This window comes from Rhinopithecus roxellana, chromosome 14 (genome assembly GCF_007565055.1).
Source record: "Rhinopithecus roxellana isolate Shanxi Qingling chromosome 14, ASM756505v1, whole genome shotgun sequence".
Lineage (NCBI taxonomy): Eukaryota > Metazoa > Chordata > Mammalia > Primates > Cercopithecidae > Rhinopithecus > Rhinopithecus roxellana.
This window is the reverse complement of record NC_044562.1, coordinates 79,821,308-79,840,597: the sequence shown is the minus strand read 5'-3', so window position 1 is coordinate 79,840,597 and position 19,290 is coordinate 79,821,308. Positions and strand designations below refer to the sequence as shown.

At 40.8% G+C, this 19,290-nt stretch overlaps 1 long non-coding RNA gene across 2 annotated transcripts in view; it reads right to left on the bottom strand.

Annotated features, from left to right (window-relative positions):
- Positions 1–2,964: 2,964 nt before the first annotated feature.
- Positions 2,965–19,290, bottom strand: part of LOC115893186 — a 31,296-nt gene continuing 14,970 nt past the window's right edge. For both annotated transcript variants that reach the window (XR_004053127.1, XR_004053128.1), the window contains exons 2-3: positions 6,843–7,024; positions 2,965–5,554 (exon numbers count right to left, since the gene is read on the bottom strand). This is a non-coding gene — a long non-coding RNA (uncharacterized LOC115893186). The remainder of the gene's footprint in view (positions 5,555–6,842; positions 7,025–19,290) is intronic.

The following is a 19,290-nucleotide window of genomic DNA, read 5'->3' as shown; positions in this document are numbered from 1 at the left end:
CAGAATTTTTCAAGACTCTTCTCGACTTCATGAATTGGAATGCTATAATATTTATGGTTTCTAATGCAGAATGTAATTAAAAACAGTCTTCATTTGTCTTCTTTTTAAAGGTTAATATGTTTGTTATAAAATAATTTAAAATATTAAAACATGATAAGTATAAAAACCATAATAATACACAGAATAGGAAATATATTTATCACACATATAAGAAAATGTTGAAGAAAGTGCAAAATTATTTGAATATATTCTTGTGTATCAAGGTTTAAGGACTTTTAAATGTATCATACCTAATGAAATGAAGTAAATATTTTCAGGACTTTTGGGAAGCACTGTAGATTATTACTACACTTTGAAATATAATTGATAATATATATCAAAGCTTTAAATATTTTCATTTCTAAAACCTGGCATTAAGAAAAAAGTCAGCCATCTCTATGTGTCTCTGTCTTTCCTTTATGAATTTCTGCTCCTTTGTCCTAATACCAATGACTTTGGGTATCTGTATTAGTCTGTTCTCATGCTGCTAGTAAAGACATACCCAAGACTGGGTAATTTACAAAGGAAAGAGATTTAATTGACTTGCAGTTCAGCATGGCTGAGGAGGCCTCAGGAAACTGACAGTCATGGAGGAAGGGGAAGAAAACACATCCTTCTTCATAGGGCAGCAGCAAGGAGAAGTGCTGAGCAAAAGGGAGAAAGTCCCTTATAAAACCATCAAATCTCATGAGAACTCACTATCATGAGAACAGTATGGGGAAAACCACCCCTGTAATTCAGTTATCTCCACCTGGTCCGGCCCTTGACACGCGGGGATTATTACAATTCAAGGTGAGACTTTTGTGGGGACACAGAGCCAGACCTTAGCAGAATCCTATTTAGGATTCCATTACATGTTTTATAATTTTTTTTCTAGTTTCCATATTAAATCACTTTTGAAAGCACATATATCTTCCGACTCTTCATCAAGGATGAATCCCTACTTCCACAGGCTTCAAAGTGAGGATCATAATAATACCTTCTTCGCAGTATTATGTAAATTAAATACATTTTCATGTGAAGGCTGGGATTGACTAAGCGTTGGAAGATTTCTGGAGTTCTTTCTGTAATTGAAGCCAAGCTCTTGATTGCCTGTGAGGCTGGTAGGATGTGGGTGATCACATTACATTTCTGGTCTGTTTCTCAAATTTCATCACATTGCTGTGAAAAGTTATCATGGATATGTCAGGTTTTGAGCATGCTGTGCTGCTGGGAGCTTGGTGGAGACCTTCTGGAGAAGAGAAAATGGAGGAAGGTCAAGGTGAAAAGCTATGGTCTTAAGGGGAGGCATTTCCCCATTTCTGGCCATTTTTGCTAGGAATGGATGCCAGCCTCACAAGGTAGCCAATTGAACTGGAGCAGTTAGTTACTCTTCCATTTGGGGGCTGGTGTTGTGAAGATCATCCTAGGCAAGAAGGAACTGCTGAACTGTGAACTTCACTATCTTCTACAAATCATCAAAATGTTTAGGTCTTATTTGCCTTACCCCATGCCTTGCTAGTGTTCTAGGTCGAGACGGATTTGTTTCATCACAAAGAACCTATAGAGACATAATGTTTCTTTTCATCTATCCCAGGTTAGCACGTTTTAACTTACTTCAGTTGACACAGGGTCATTTTTAAGAAGAAACTTCAATTGGCAACTAGGAGGAAAAAAATAAATAAAAACAGAACAGACTGGTTTACAGTTTCTTTTAAGATTCGTTCCCTCCCTTCCTAACTTCCTTCCTCTTTTTCTTCCTTTAATTTTTTTTCTGATTCTTTCTTTATTTAATAAATTTCTTGAGCACTGTGCTGGTCAGTGGGGAGTCAAGGATAAATAAGAGGCATGATTTTCTTCCTCTAATTTAGCTGTAATTGAGCCAAGCAGCAGCTTGGCTGCTGCAGCTCATAGAACACCAAATCCTAGATGCATTTTCCAGCTTCAATACTAGGTATGCCAATTCCCATTTGAGCTTAGTCTAAGCCTCTGTTTGAGGTTCTCAGAATCTGATATTCTATGTACCTTACTTTTCTGTGGCACTTGTGTTGTTGCAAGGCAATGGACTTGCATTATTCTTAACTGCCATCAGGTGGTGTCTAATGCTGGTGCCCATAATTTACAAATATTATTTATTTTAAATAAATTTCTGATGAAGTTAATTTTGCTTTCACTATAAAAACATGTCCTTAAAATATAGTCATGCACCGCATATTTCAGTCAACGATGGATCACATATATGACAGTGGTCCCCTAAGATTGTAATACTATATCTTTATTATACCTTTTCTATGTTCAGATACGTTGAGATACACAAATACTTACCATTATATTCTAATTGCCTACAGTATTCAGTAAAGTAACATGCTATACAAGTTTTTTTGTTTTGTTTTATTTTGTTTGTTTTGTTTTGTTTGAGACGGAGTCTTGCTCTGTCGCCCAGACTGGAGTGCAGCGGCGCAATCTCGGCTCACTGCAATCTCCGCCCCCCAGTTCACGCCATTCTCCTGCCTCAGCCTCCTGAGTAGCTGGGACTACAGGCCCCTGCCACCACGCCCAGCTAAGTTTTTGTATTTTTAGTAGAGATGGGGTTTCACCGTGTTAGCCAGGATGGTCTTGATCTCCTGACCTCATAATCTACCTGCCTCGGCCTCCCAAAGTGCTGGGATTACAGGCGTGAGCCACTGCGCCCGGCCACATGCTATACAGGTTTGTAGCCCAGGAGTAATAGGGTAGACCATATAGCCTCCATTTATACTAGGCTATACCATCTAGCTTTGTGTAGGTATACTTTATGATGTTCACACAATGACAAAAATCACCTAAGGATGCAGTGCAGTTCTTATAATGTATTCCAGTTGTTAAGTAATAAGTGACTGTATAAAGCATTTAACCATTTGCTAATCACTAAATTTTGCATACTCACAACCAATATTTGCATCCTGCTTTATAATTTGCTATTAAATATGTTCACATTATTAAAATATTTCTTTTGAGTTCCCCATAGGTCTTTGAGGTTAGTAGGGCAAGTGTCTTTATTTGCCGCATTTTACAGATGACAGAAAGGCCCAGTCCTCTGATTTTATATCTAAGCAAATTGTTTAATACCATGCTGTAACAACACAAATAAAGAAGAAACACCAAGTTACAAGTCCAGTAAAAGTTGATCTAAAGACCCCGTATTATAAATCTTTACTCAACTAGTTTTCTCCTTGTTGCTCTCAGAAAACTGTTAAAGTTATGTTCCACATTTGATATCCAAATTTTCCAGGTATTGAATGGCTGAGACCCACATAGCACTCACTTGTCTACTATGAAGTGTTAATTGCTATCGTAACCTTCACTTTCTCTCTGAGATCAATACTTTTTCTTTTTTGTTTTATATTATACAATGAGAGACATCTCCTCTTACTTTATATTCCTTGAACAATAAGGACCCCTTAACATTACACATCTAAAATGATATATTAACACACGATTTTTTTTCAGTAAAGAAAAAAAACAATTTCCCTAGTAACTAGGTTGCTATAGTCTCTTAGGAAGTTCAGCTATTATTGCTGAATGCTCAAATCTGTCTTATACTTCTTAAAGTATCCAAGCCATTTTTTTCAGTATGAGCAATTTAATGATGCTCTAAAAATAATTTTTAAAAACAGCTAACCAGCAGGGCATGGTGGTGCGTGCCTGTAGTCCCAGCAACACAGGAGGCTGAGGTGGGAGAATCTCTTGAGCCCAGGAGCTGGAGCTCAGCCCGAGCAACATAGCAAGCCTCAAACTTCTAGAAGCCTCAAACTCCTGGGCTCAAGCGATCCTCCCACCTCAGCCTCCTGAGTAGCTGGTACTACAGTTGTGTGCCACTATGCCAGCTAATTTTTAAATATTTTGTAGAGACAGAATTTCACTGTTTAATGGTTTTTCTTTTTAAAGACTTGGTGCCACCAGGCCTGGAGCACTCCATGCTCCAGCGATCCTAGATTGGTAAGGAATTAATCTATTGGTTACACTTGCCTCAGTCTATTGTTCTCTCAAGTCTCCAGCCTGCTCACTCCCACAAGCTATATCAGCAGTTGATTGGGTCTCTGCCTCCTCTTTGGGCATCAGGTTTCAGGTGTATGGCTTGAAATGAGCTTACTTCTTAATAAATCACCCTTCTTCTCATTGACACCTCACGCTAGCTCCAGAACCTGCTCTCCCCTGTGACCTGCCCCACTACTGATAAGCTCTTTGCTGGCACTAACTTTAGGTCATTCTCCAGGCCATATGGACACGGCATTCCAGGAAAAGGGGAGGTGTGAACTGGGGGCACGTGAATGTGGACTAGCACAGTGTGTCTGGGTAATGGCAGTGATTAGTGTGATTGGAGCTAAGGTCTGCGCAGGGGGCATAGGAGGACACTAGGCTAAGAAGGGAAGTTTGGCCTAGATTGAATAGGGCCTTCTCATTACATTAGACTTGATCCAGTACTCAGTGCAGAGCCGCTAACAGTTCTGGGGGAGGAGAGTGAGTTAATCCTATTCCTGTTTTAGGAAGAGGACTTCAGTGTGGGCATGGAGGGGGACTGGAGGATGAGACTGCAGGAGACAGGGAAGCTCTTTACAGGAGGTTTGCCTTAATCCAACATAAAATAGTAAAGGGTGGACTCTGAGATCTGGCAATGGAATGAAGAGATAAAGAAGATGGGAGAGATTGTTTCAGAAATAAAACTGGTACAAAGTTTTGATTAATTGGATGTAAGTTAGAAGGAGCAGGAAAAGTCAAAGGAGTGGTCTTCTTAAACATATATGTAGAAGTTTATGCCAGTAACTGAGTAAGAAATAGAAAAGGTAAAGCAGGTTGGGGAGAAGAAGATAGGTTCTGTTCTAAACATGCTGTTTGAGGCCTGAAAGGAGAAGCTAAATGTGTATCAGATAGACAGGGGACACTCTGGGAGTTAGTCATAGAATTTACAAGAAACATCAAGAGTTGTTGCAGTTTGGTCCAAGTCAAATCAAAGAGGAAACAACTCAGAGACTCAGTGACAGGTAGCAGGACTTAAGGATATGTGATAAATAACTGGCTTTCAACATTCACTGAACATCTAAGGCACTTGGGAGGCTTTAGAGTATTAGTAATTTCATTGAGATACAATTTACATAGCATAGAATTCACCTGTCTAAACTTTAGAATTCACTAGTTTTTAGTATATTCAAAATTGTGCAACCATCACCACCACTTAATTTTAGAACATTTTGTCTCCCCAAAAAGAAACCCTATGTCCATTAGTCATCACTCCCTATTCCCTGCAATGAACTTAAAAAAGAAGGTTGCTACTGGAAGGGTATGGTAAAGCTCACAGTCTCACAGAGCTGAATTACCAGACCTTAGGAAGAGCAGAAAATACTCCAGCTCTGGGAGTCCCAGCAGAAGAAACTGAGAGGTTTTTTCTTCCCAGGGATGCTGATTGATGACTCAGCATTTACATCTTCTCTCCTATGTGTCTCTGCTCGGTGGTCAAATTCCAGAGAAGGAAATTCAAAACGACCTCTGGTCAGGGAAGCTAGTCAGAGAAATCAAACAACAACAATGAAAAACCAGATGTCTAACCACATCGTTGGTCTGGAGAAAGCTGCACTTACGAAGACTCTATATTGTCTCCAGTTGAGAGTGAATGTGAGGTGAGGAAACAGTACATGAAGCCTTACTCTTCAACAAGTCTATACCAAGGGAAAAAGAAAGAAAGCGATTGTGTACAGTGACCTCCTGGGCTGAAATATTTCTCCCACCCCAGCCTTCTGAGTAGTTAGAACTACAGGTGCACACCACCACACCTGGCTAATTTTTAAAAATATATGTTTTTTGTAGAGATAGGGTCTCCCTATGTTTCCCAGGCTGGTCTTGAACACCTGGATTCAAGTGATCCTCCTGCCTTTACCTCTCAAAGTGCTGGGATTAGAGGTGTGAGCCATTGTGCCCGGCCTTTGTTTAAGATATGATGTCCTCGAATATGTTTATAGGCTGGGAGACTTGGGGGAGAGGGGAGGTAATTAATGGAGCAAGTTACAGAAGAAGGCAGGTAGGGCTGATATTAGGGGCACAGGAGGAGGGATTAGCTTTGGAATGTAGGAGGCACACTTTTCCAAATAGATGGAGATTTGCAGGGTAAGAGGAAAGGAGAGATCTGCAAACTGATGGCCTATATTTCTCCAGGAAATAAAAGACAAAGTGACGTGTAGATTGAGGGTCCAGGGAGTGAGGACTTGAGGTGAGTGGTGAGTCTGTGACTCCTGCTGCGGGGTCAGGTTCACTAAGGGCAGCAGAGCAGGGGAGAGGTCCAGTCAAGCTTGACACCATGGATTGCTTTTTGTTCCTTTTTCCTTCCAATACTGCCTTTTTTTTTTTTTTTTTTTTTTTTTAACATTTTAATGTTTATTTACCTCTCTCTCAGAGTGAACTAGAAAAAAAGGGAAACGAAATGTTAAAGGTTAGACTGAATGGACCACATCATAAAGTTTCTGCTCAAGCTTTGGTGGTGTGAGGATGAAGTGGGCACAAAAGTAGCTTGTTATTATTGGACTTCACTTACCCTTGTTTCTCCATCATAACACCTAGCCCACGGATGTTGGTTTGTCTTACTATTCTCGAGGACTTGGAGCCCTTAGTTCAGAAGATGAGGCAAAAGTGCAGTGGATCCCCTCAGGTGTAACTTTATTGTACAAGGGTGCACTAAATAGGCAGCACCTGAGTACCAAGTACCATCAAGGTTGTTCCAAGGAAGGTAGTTTATATCACTTCAAGGTAGGGTTGTTGGGACAACCAAGCAAAAGTGGCATAAAGACTATACTTACCTTCCATAACTGCAAGAGGCATCCGTGGCGAACCAAAAGATCTCTCAATTGAAGACCAGGTGACCCCAGATGAGATGTCAATCAAGATCTGCCCCCTCTGAGTTCTTTAAAAATGGAAGCTCCATTCTTGACTTCATAATGGCTTGATTGCAAGCATCACAGGCCTTCCTGTTAGCACAGCCCTAAAAAAGAACATCATTTCAGACTGCATGCTGATTGGGAGAAACAATCAGGAATTAGATTGGCAGACCTGAGTTAGAACCCCTATCCCACCACTTCCTAACTGTGTGCCATTGGGCAAATTACTTACTCTCTCAGATCCTATATCTTTGTATATAAAAAGATAATTTTAAGACGATATTAAATATCCTGGTGAAAGCATTAAATAAGGAGTCTGGCACAGGTTAGGTGGGCAACAAGTACTGGAAATAATGGATCATGATATTTAATTTAAAGTTGTAGGTTTGGGGGTCTTTGTTAAAATAATGTAAAAGATATTTGTGAAATTTCTCTGTGGATACAATGTAATACAAATTCAAAGTGAAAAGGAGTTAGTCCCATTACCAGAAAGAATACAAAAACAAGCAGCAACAAAAGCAACAAACAGAAAACAAAAAGACTCCTGGTGATCATAAACACAGATGTGTTCTCTTAAAGACTGAGATTCAAATTGCCAAGGACATTATTTTTTGATAAAGCAGTGCAAGTGCAAAGATATATAAGTACCCCTGTCAAGCAGCTCACGGCTACCTCCTAGCACTGTCGTCAAACCCTCAGTAACTCCCCAGTGCTGTTCCTGTCCTTTCCAGTCTTGTCTTTCACCGACTCCCATTGACCTTTCAGCGCTGGTGAACTTGGATTCCTAGCCCTGCATTTGTTTTCCCCAGTTCAGCATTCTTACTGTTGTCATTCCATTTGTGTCTCTCGAAATCCTTCTCCTATCCCTACCCACAACCCTACCAATTTTCTCATCCTTCAAGACTTGATCAAATCTCCCCTCCTCTAAAGCCTCCTCAGAATCATCACTTTCTACTCCAAAATCCCATGGTACTTCTCTTCTGTAGAACTAATTTGGCCAGCTAATTAGAGTGGGCATGTGTCATTCTTTTAGGCTGCTCCGCATCTGAAGCCCTTTCCTAAGTTTGAGGGAAGCAGAGCCTGCCTATGGAAGTTGAAGACGCTTGAACATTTTCCCAGCCTCCCCTCCAGTTAAGACAAGGGCACGTGACAGAGGCTGAGCCAATCAGATGCATTCACCCCATTTGGCTGTGGAAGCCAGGGATGTGGAGAAGCAGAGACCCTGCAGTTCTGAAGCAGTTGAGGGTGATGCCTGTGGAGACAGCTGCGTTTGGTTTCCTGAGTCAATGATGGCAGAAAGTCTAGCAGTAGTGGCAAATAGGCACACTGATTGGTCTGTGCTCTGTGGTAGGAGTGGCAAAGTCTTCGCCAAACTTCATGGGATGATATGGGGCATTGCTTTTGGCTACTTATCTCCAAGACTGATTCTCCAGCTTTGCTGAAGGTTTAGGGCCAAAAATAGGAGATTTCAGCATAGTAACTGCTTAAAGTGCAATACAAGGCCACTCTGGGAATTTCTTACTGCTTGTCTTTTTAGAAACTTGCCTCCAGTCGAGATTAGTGGGCCTTCTTTCTTCCTAGGCCATGCCCACAGAGGAATTTATAGCAATATTTTTGGATGTTGCAACGTTTTGGGGTCAATGCTGACATTTGGGAGAGGGCAGAGATGCTAGTTTTCCTGCAATGTACAGGAGAGTCACACACAATGAAAAAGTATCTGTCATCTCCTGTCCTTTTCAAATGTCCCCAGGTTTAAAAAAACACTGTTTATAATTATCTGAGTCTAGAATCTGACTCTGTTTTACATACAAAAACAAAACATTTGGGACTTTTTGAGGGAAGACTGCATTTGGTTTGGAACCTCCCCAAGGGTCTTTGCTATTTAGAGACGTCACATCTTTAAAGATGGCAACGGTGCGTGTGGTGTTGTCAAGGCGACACCTGAGGTTCACAGCTCGAGTGTCACCCCCTGCACTTCCTAGATTCTGTGGGTCCCACAAGCATCTTTCTCCTTCATTGTATATTTTGTAGCGTCCTCCTGGCCAAGCACTTGTATATTGTAGACATATTTTTATGTATTCCTTAAATTGCTTCTGTTTATTTCTCCTTTATATTACCATTAGGAAAGTATATTCAATTTTTTAAGTTCATTTAAATTTTATTTGAAGATAGTCATGGTGGCAGTCTAAATTACTTGTTATAAAAATGAACAAGTACCATGACCATGACCCTAAAGCCCTCTCTTATTTTCCCACAGTCTTTCAGCCTATCCCCTCCCAAACATGTTTGTTACTAAAGATCCAGCAGTGTGGAATTTTCAACGTTATTCAATTTTTTTAAAGATAACATACTTTCCTTCCTGTTAGTTATAGACATAAATGCCCTCAGAAAATGACTCTGTTCTCACAACCATAACATCTTGGGTTAATATTGATTGAAGATTCAACGGCACATTTCAAATGCTGATGGGAGGGGGCTTTAAAACTATCAACTCTCAGGCTCCTAGGAGCTCAGTTTCTCTCTAAGCTTTATTGGGTGTAAAAAGCATATAGTGACCCAATCCACACTCTGCTCTTAATGGCCATGTGAGGGAAGAAAGCTTTGCTTTATCTCTCTGAATGCTGAGAAGGATTTAAATATAAATTAGCACAAGATTTGAAAAACAGAAAAGAAGTACCATCATATTCTAGTTTTCAGTCACCAATCATCAAATTACAGTTGGTGAACTTTTGGGCAGACTGAGCTACTTGGCCTCATGGTGAGAACACAAAAAGACTCCCCAGGACAAGGTGTCCTCAGCTAGCTCAAGTGCAGATTGCAGATGGAGCCTCAGTGCCCAGACAACAGTGCCCAAAGGCTTTCTTACCAGTTTCAGGCCTCCTCTTGAATGACAATCATTCTGAGGATGATATTTTGGGGTTAGAATGCTCCTTGACTTTAAAAAACAACAAACAAACAAACAAACAAACTGAACCTTATCATATTTTACTAGTGGTCGTTGGCTGTTGACAACCTTTGTACTATATGTTTTTGCTGGAAATCAAAGTGTGTTAGTCAAATGCCCTTTCAAAACCCTATTATCTCAGCATGCAAAGCCAGCATCTGAGGATTTTCCACATAGAATCGACCGGTGTGTACTAAAAGACGTATGTATAGAAAAGGGGAGCTATGGTTTTAAAGAAGACTGAGTTTTCATCATTTTGAAACTGTATAAATTAACATGAGTTTCAAATCAACAGTCTGCAATTTTGATTTTATCAACTCAAGAAGCCTTGACCCATGGGAGTGACATAAAATGCTCTGGAGATTTTAATCAAGATGAGATAATGCATATAAAAGTGAACAGTGAAGTCCCACATAAAGTATTTTAGGATATGCTACTAATTTTCATAGTCTCCAGGGCAATGTTTAATACAAATTTGCAAACAATACAATAAATATACTCTGAAGCTGGATTCTTGTAGTTTAACAGCTACTTATTGCAAAAAAGAAAAAACTGAAAATAATGGGCAACTTTTTAGAACATTCATTAATGACTTTTCTTTTAAAAAATGGATTTTACCTGTTTTATTTTCCGTCAACCAGATATAACCTGAATGACCAAAAAGAAAAGTATTTTTTTTTTCAAATATGTCACCTTTATATGCTGGAAATATTTGCTCAAGATGTGATTCAACTGTGTCTGCCACACTGGAGAGCTTTAAAGAATCCTTTTACATTGAAGTGTCAATTCTTTCTCTATTCTTTTCAGGCAGCTGAGTACCCTCTCATCATTGTCAGTTCATCTCATTTTCATTTTCAAAATGCTAACCTAGAAAGTGGCCGGGTGCTTTGTCTCTGTCTCCTTGTTTTCACAGCCCCCAGCGCAGTCTTTCTTTTTTGTCCTTGTCAGTTTCATAACTTTGACCTCAAGGATGTTTTTCAGCCCACAGAGCAACTTGCAGCTTCCCAGGCTCTGCTGTGCAAAGATGCTTTTCATTTTGTGAGAACTACCTGTGCCTTGATGTGGTAGAGATACTTCCCTTCTACAAATTCAGCAAGGCACGATAACTTGTTTTCTTGATTTTCACACTGACTCAAACATTTATTAGGCATAGTACTCTAGCAATGTTGGGAAATACATAGAAGAGTCCCCCCATTTCTTGACCTTAAGAACCATACATAAAATAAGATGGAAATAACATGTGCTGAATGCAATAGAACTGCTCCATCCAATAGAATAATTGCCAGTTAATTGGTTACTGAGCATTTGAAATGTGGTCTGAATTGAGATGCACCTTTAAGTGTAAAATACACATTGGATTTCAAAGATTTACTGAAAAAATGCAAAGCATCTCAATTTTTAAATACTGATTACATGTTAATGTGATAATATTTTGGATATGTTGGGTTAAGTAAAACATATATTAAAATTAATGTCACCTGTTTCAATTTACCTTTTTTCACGTGGCTACTAGAAAACTCCAAAATTGCATCTTTGGCTCACATTATTTCTATTAGGCAGCATTGTTATAGAAGTTTACAGAGGAGTGGGGGAGTATGTCCTGTATATGTGGTAGGCCAGACACAGAGAGCCATGGTGGACAGAAAGCTATCTGAGAGGAGGTGACACTGGAGCTAAGTCTTGAATGGTGGCAGACTCTAGACACACAGAGTGGAGAAGGGATCTCAGCCAGCAGCAGAGAGGCAATGCTGTGTAATGGGCAAGGCAGGCTTTGGATGACATCTCAACTCCCTCTTATGATAAATTAGTACAGTGCCTAGAACAAGAAAAAGCACTTAATAAGCGGTATCTAATTTTACCAGGATGTGAACGTTAGCAAGGTTAAAGGATGATTTAAAGGATGTTAAAATGACTTCTAACCTAAAAGTCATTTCCTTAGCTACCATGCCAGAGACACCACCACTAAAGCCTTGCCTCTCCTTTCACATCGCTGCTTATTTTTTAATGGCTTATGATCTGAATGAATCCCAAATTCTACACAGTACATATTCATGAACAGAGGAAAAAAGCTATACTTCCCAATTGACTTTCATTATCCTTCTTCCATAAGTGACTTTCTAACATTTGATAACCTTTTTTTTTTGCATGTGGAAATAAAAGGTTAGAAGTAAAAATGGACCATTATCTTTCCTTTTCTGATTGAAATCCTTAATCATTGTGAACCTCCCCAAAATATTCAATGGTCCACATGTACCTACATCAAGATTATGGATGGCTCTGGAAACTAGACCAAATTCTGAGGATGACAGAGTGGCAATTACCAAGTGACACAAGACAAGCTTGGCATATGGCCAAGTTCCCTGGCATTTGGCCAAGTTCCCGTTAAAGCCATATGGATTTACAGAAGGGTTTTATGGCATGCTGATATCTTACTGAAATATTCCAAGAAACTAATATTAGATCAGCACCTGATAGGTTACTTGGAGGATAATTGACTGCAGAGATCATCATAATTTCATATAGAAGGGAGCTTCTGTTAAGGACTGGTGCTTGCCACCGGATGGTGGGCTAAGAGTTGTGAGGTCCTCAGATATGACAGTGGCCCCAAACAAATATATTCTGTCTTCTATCCCGAGGTTCTGGCTGCAGCAACTTTAAGAGGGCCTTTTCTAGCGGAATGAAAACAAAGTCTACACATGACTGTTGATTCAAGCACAAACCCCACAGGCAACTATCTTCTAACTTGGTTCCCCTTGCATTTCAACTTCTCTTTCCCCCAGTTATCTGTTAAGAGAGCCAGAAAAGGGTGTATATTGAGAGGCCCCATTCACCTCCAAGTTTTACCTCTAGTAGCTCCCTTTATAATAATAATAATAATATCTAACATTACTGAGCACTTACTGTAGTATACTATTTGTTCAATCCTCATAATACCACCATGCATTAGATATGGTTTAATTTATTAAATTATTTACTAAATATAAATTTATTTATTAATTTATTAGCTCTTACGGTTTCTGTGAGTCAGGAATTCAGACGAAACATAGTAAGTATAATTTATCTCTGCCCCATGAGGTCTGGCTCAGCTGGAGGACTTGGAGACTGCAAAGTTCTAAAGGCTCATTCACTCACGTCTGGTGGTTGACGGTGGCTGTCAGCTATGGGTCTAGATGGGGATATCAGTTGGAACACCCACATGTGGCCTCTCCATGTGGCTTGGGCTTCCTCACATCATAGTGACTGGGTTTCAATGGCAAGTGTGTGTGAGTGTGTGTGTGTGAGAGAGAAAAAGAGAGAGAGCAAGAGAGAGAGAGAGAGAGAGAAAGTGCCAGGCAGAAGCCCTGGCTGGAAGTCACATCACTTCCGCCACATTCTTTTATTGAGCCAATTTCAAAGCTCAGCCCAGATTCAAGGGAAAGGAATACAGACCCCATCTCTTGATGAAGGAATATCAACATCACTTCATGAGACTAGCATGTGGGATGAAATATATATTGGTGCAGCTGTCTTTTCAAAAATATAAACTGCCACACACTTGTGTTTTATAGATGAAACACCAGAGGTTTAAAGAGGATAAATAAATTGCTTGTGATTACACAACTGGTAAAAAGAAAAGCCAAGATAGATATCTACTGGTTTCCAGAATCCATGCTCAAAAAAAAAAATCAGTGTTACACTATATCCCACCCCAAATTCTTTCCAGCTTTAAATTTTTAAAGAAACAATAAATTTAAAGTAATGGATTTTAATTTCTATTATAAAAAGTATGCCACAGACTTCATAAACCTAGAGTCGGGGTGGTAATACAAGATCACAATTATTTTAATGTCCAAATTACAAGAGCTGAAGCCTTGATCTTACTGTTTTCCCTAAAATTTCTTTCTCGCTATTTCTATAGCTCCTAAAGAGGTATGTCTTATGTGCCTACAAACCTATCTGTCCTCCGCGAGACAGATACCCTGACCTTGTTTCCTCTGCCAACGGTGGGATTTCTGAGAACATCGGTGACAAGGGAGCTGGGTCTTCTCTCTACAGGAGCAGCTGGGGGAGCTAGAGGAGAACTGGTTTTGCACAAAGGTAGGAACAAAGACACACATACCAACTCCAAGCCACATTTGGTCTTGTCACCTAGGCAGAGAAGTAGCATAGCCTTTCCCAGAGACTGACAGGGTCCATGAAAGCTGATCCTTCCATTTCATTTCCACATCATTCTCATTCCCTTTCACTGATGCTAATCCTTCCTTCCTTCCTTCCTTCCTTCCTTCCTTCCTTCCTTCCTTCCTTCCTTCCTTCCTTCCTTCCTTCCTTCCTTCCTTCCTTCCTTCCTTCCTTCCTTCCTTCCTTCCTTCCTTCCTTCCTGCCTGCCTGCCTGCCTGCCTGCCTGCTTTCCTCCCTCCCTCCCTCCCTCCTGCCTTTAAAAAAAAAAAAAAAAAAAAAAAAGCAGCTGCCGGGTGCCTGTAATCCAGCACTTCGGGAGGCCGAGGCGGGCAGATCACGAGGTCAGAAGATGGAGACCATCCTGGTTAACACAGTGAAACCCTGTCTCTACTAAAAATACGAAAAAACTAGCTGGGCATGGTGGCTGGTGCCTGTAGTCAGGCGAATGGCGAGAACCCGGGAGGCAGAGCTTGCAGTGAGCTGAGATCCTGCCACTGCACTCCAGCCTGGGTGACAGAGTGAGACTCTGTTTCAAAAAAAATAAAAGAAAAAGAATCCACCCCATCCTATCCTTATGCTATCTAGGACAGGCTGTAATTCAGCCTGGGTATCCAAACTTACTTCTACAAGGGTTAGGAAGACTTACATTTTTCCTTTCCACCAAAAAACTGCAACAAAGTCTACTGGAAAAGCTGAGCTCATAACAAAAGAACTTATGTACCAAACATAACCTCTGACTTCTGGGGCTAAACATGAATCTTCTGGTTATAGGTGACCTCACGTGGCTGCCAAAACAATGGATGCACGTTTCCTTTTCATTTGGATGTCTCAAAGAACAGTGAGGTAGTTTTCCCTAAATAAAAGAGGAGTTAACTCAAAAACAAATTCTCTTTTTGTACACTGCTCAAAGCTCTGAAGAAAAGTTTTCCCAGGCTTCTTTCTACTTTAGCGAGATATCAAGGCCACAGCTTCAGAACTCTTTGCAAGAAGAAAAATTCCTTCTAAGATGTAGCTCAAATATGGGAGCCCAGCTGTGGGGCAGGTAGCAGAAGGCTCTATATTCCACAGCGGGCCTTTCCCTCATGGGATTAGGATACTACTAGTAATAGTAGTGGTAGTAATAATGAGGTGGAGGAGAAGGAGGAGGGGAAAAGGGAGAAGGAGAAGGTGCAGGAGGAGAGAAGTAACATGCATTGAATTCTTCTAAGTGCTGAACACAGTGCTAAATGCTTTCATCTAGTTGAAACAGCTAGATGAGGTAGACACTGTTAGGTATGTGTATGAAAAGATGCCATTTTTTTTCAGATGAGGAAACTCAGGTTTAAAGATGTTCAGAGTTGAGAGTTGTCCAAGTCCACACAGCTTCTAAGAGGTGAAGCTGGGATTTATTAATAGACCCAAGTATTTTTACTCCTTAACTCGTCCATAGTTTATGTCAACAGCTAATTAGTTGTTAGCTGTTGTTTTCCTAAGAAATCCAATTAGTCCAAACTTTATTAAACACTCACTGTGTGCACAAATCCATGCTAGGTCCTGGGATGACAGAAATGGAATAAGATCCTGTTCCTGCCTGAGGAAGCCAGGGGTTCAATAGGGAAGACAACATGCATGGTAGGAAAGGCTCTTAGGGTCCTCTGGGATCACCAAGTAGGGAGGGATTAGTTTTAACCCTGATGTGATCTAGAGAAAATTCTAGAATGTGGTTTTTGCAATGGAAATTAGCTTATAAATACTAATTTCGATAGGTAGAAAAGATTTTGATAGGTAGAAAAGAAAGGGAAAGACATTCTAAATGAGGAAATCATATTAAGAAAAAAGAAGACAAATGGTCTGTTAAAATGCATGGTGTGGAGAAAGGAAGGTTGAATTGTCAGGAGATGGATAGAAAGTTAGGTGGTTTGGGTGAGAGCCTCAAAAGATGGATCAGGAAAGAGAGAAGGGAAGTCAGTTGTGGTAGGCCTTGCTTGTCCACAAAGGAGTTTGGATTTGTCCTGTGGACAGGGAGAGCCATTCAGAGGCTTTTGTGCAGAGGAGTGGCAAAATTATCTAGGTGTTTTCAATACTAGGTAGCTCCTGTAATCCCTCTAATGGACAGGATTTTTGGCTCCACCTTACATACTTTCAAGCTGGTTGGGGCGCCCCAAAGGGAGAGGCAGACTCATCTTTCATCTCTAGGGCTCTATTTTGTTTCCTTGGGTTGGATTTTTAGTGACATTGCCTTTCATGTGGCTTTTAAGTTACTTAGATGCATTCCAACAGTGGGGAAAAGGCTGGGATTTGTTCTTAAATTCTCAACCAGAGGCCAATGACTGGCAGTCACTCCCAGGGAGGGCAAAGGTTTGCAAGAGGGGAGAACGTGTGTGGGAGAAGAGCAAATCCACTACAGTCCTGCAAGTGAACTGGGAGAGGGAAGGGCAGGAGGAAGTGTTACTTTTCCTGGGCCTCTGCAATTACATTCGTTCATCTTTGTATTTTTAGCCTTGCACAATTAAAATAATTTTCTCTTTATGGAAAGCCTAAGACATGAAAATTTTCCAAATGATTTGTTATTCCTTTTTGATACCGTAGAGGTTTTCTTCACTGAGATCTATGAGGAGACTCATCCTTGTTAAGTAGCCTTTGTAAGAATGGTCTGGAGTCCAGAAAAGTAATTGCTACAATGCCCATATAATCTCTACCTTGGCTAATCTTGTAAAGCCTGAGCAGACACCTCTGTCTGTGCTGCTGGCTAGATTAGAGTAGGTGGAATCAGATATTGTGAGAAAATAAAGCAGGCTTTCTGCCTCAGTGAAAATTTCTCTTTTCAAACTGACAACAGCTTACAAACTGTCTAATTCCATGTGGGCTGCCATGCTTACCCTCAGACGCTGAGTAGCTCTGGTGTACAGCTTAAAAGTTAGTCCACCGCACATGAAAAAATGCTCATCATCACTGGCCATCAGAGAGATGCAAATCAAAACCACAATGAGATACCATCTCACACCAGTTAGAATGGCAATCATTAAAAAGTCAGGAAACAACAGGTGCTGGAGAGGATGTGGAGAAATAGGAACACTTTTACACTGTTGTTGGGATTGTAAACTAGTTCAACCATTATGGAAAACAGTATGGCGATTCCTCAAGGATCTAGAACTAGATGTACCATATGACCCAGCCATCCCACTACTGGGTATATACCCAAAGGATTATAAATCATGCTGCTATAAAGACACATGCACACGTATGTTTATTGCGGCACTATTCACAATAGCAAAGACTTGGAATCAATCCAAATGTCCATTTGTGACAGACTGGATTAAGAAAATGTGGCACATATACACCATGGAATATTATGCAGCCATAAAAAAGGATGAGTTTGCGTCCTTTGTAGGGACATGGATGCAGCTGGAAACCATCATTCTTAGCAAACTATCACAAGAACAGAAAACCAAACACCGCATGTTCTCACTCATAGGTGGGAACTGAACAATGACATCACTTGGACTCGGGAAGGGGAACATCACACATCGGGGTCTATCATGGGGAGGGGGGAGTGGGGAGGGATTGCATTGGGAGTTATACCTGATATAAATGACGAATTGATGGGTGCTGACGAGTTGATGGGTGCAGCACACCAACATGGCATAAGTATACATATGTAACAAACCTGCACGTTACGCACATGTACCCTAGAACTTAAAGTATAATAAAAATAAAATAAAATAAAATTATCCTCTATCTCAAACGCAAAAAAAAAAAAAAAAAAAAAGTTAGTCCACCGGTCAAAACAGTTATTGGTTGGCCACTGAATTAGGAGGGGTATAGAAGGCATAGAAAACCATATCCTCATTTTTAAGTAAAGAGATAATACCCACATGCAAACTTATGCAAACTGTTCACCAAGCCTGTAGAAGAAACTCTTTGACATTGTTTGGAAGAATGGAGTAACTGGAGTGCAGCTATGACTTCTGTACATTAGGAGGCAGGTCAGCCCAGAGGCCAGGGTGGGGGCCTGCACAGGGCATTTGGCCTAGATTTTCTAAGCTTACCACGTGCCTCAGACGTAGACATTTGGCCGTACCAATGTAGGTCAAAATGGGATGAGTCCTAGAACTCACGAGAGTCACTGACAGCTCTAGAAGGAGAGGACATTCCTCATCAACCTGAAGTGTATGTGCTAGTCTATACTACCCATTGTGCTCTATAATTCAAGTGTTTTAAATAGATTTCATAATTGTCTGATGCTGGCACAATTATATTGCATTGTGTTTGTGTGTGTTAATGTTAATTAGGAAGTTTCTAAAATGGCCGGTCTTGTAAGTCTGTAGAGCCATTTTGTTATTATTTATTTTAATATACCAGGAGCCTCAAAGAATTGAGGTGAGTATGTTACCAGCAGCGAATCTGTACAGGTCTGCAGCAACCTCTATTCTTGCCTCCTCAGAAGAAAGAATTTAACTGAAGGGCATAAGACAGGAGGAGTGAACAAGGCAAGTTAGGCCGAGTGCGGTGGCTCATGCCTGTAATCCCAGCACTTTGGGAGGCCAAGGCAGGCGGATCACGAGGTCAGGAGATCGAGACCATCCTGGCTAACATGGTGAAACCCCGTCTCCACTAAAAATACAAAAAATTCTCCGGGTGTGGTGGCGGGCGCCTGTAGTCCCGGCTACTCTGGAGGCTGAGGCAGGAGAACGGCGTGAACCTGGGAGGTGGAGCTTGCAGTGAGCCGAGATCATGCCACTGCACTCCAGCCTGGGTGACAGAGTGCGACTCCATCTCAAAAAAATAAAACAAAAAACAAGGCAAGTTTTAGAGCAGGATTGAAAGTTTACTTTAAAAATTAGAGCAGGAATGAAAGGAAGTAAAGTACATTTGGAAGAGGGCCAAGCCAGTGACTGGAGAGATCAAGTGTATACTTTGACCTTTGACTTGGGGTTTTATATGTTGGCATGCTTCCGGGGTCTTGCATTCCTTTTCCTGTGATTTTTCCCTTGAGGTGCGCTGTCCGCATGTGCAGTGGCCTGCTAGCACTTAGGAGAGGAGCATGCACAGTGTTGGAGTTGTACACATGCTCACTTGAGGTGTTCTTCCCCTGCCAACCAAATGTCCCTAGGAGGTCAAATGCCAGCTAAACTCTACCATTTTGCCTCTTAATGAGCATGCTTCAGCCCTCTGGCCCAACTTGGGAGATCTTACTGGGAAGCTGCTGATCATGTTTCAGGTTTTTTCTATCTATTAGGAGATTGTCTTTCCCTGGTACTGGCTGCAACCAATTATTATTTTAGAGAA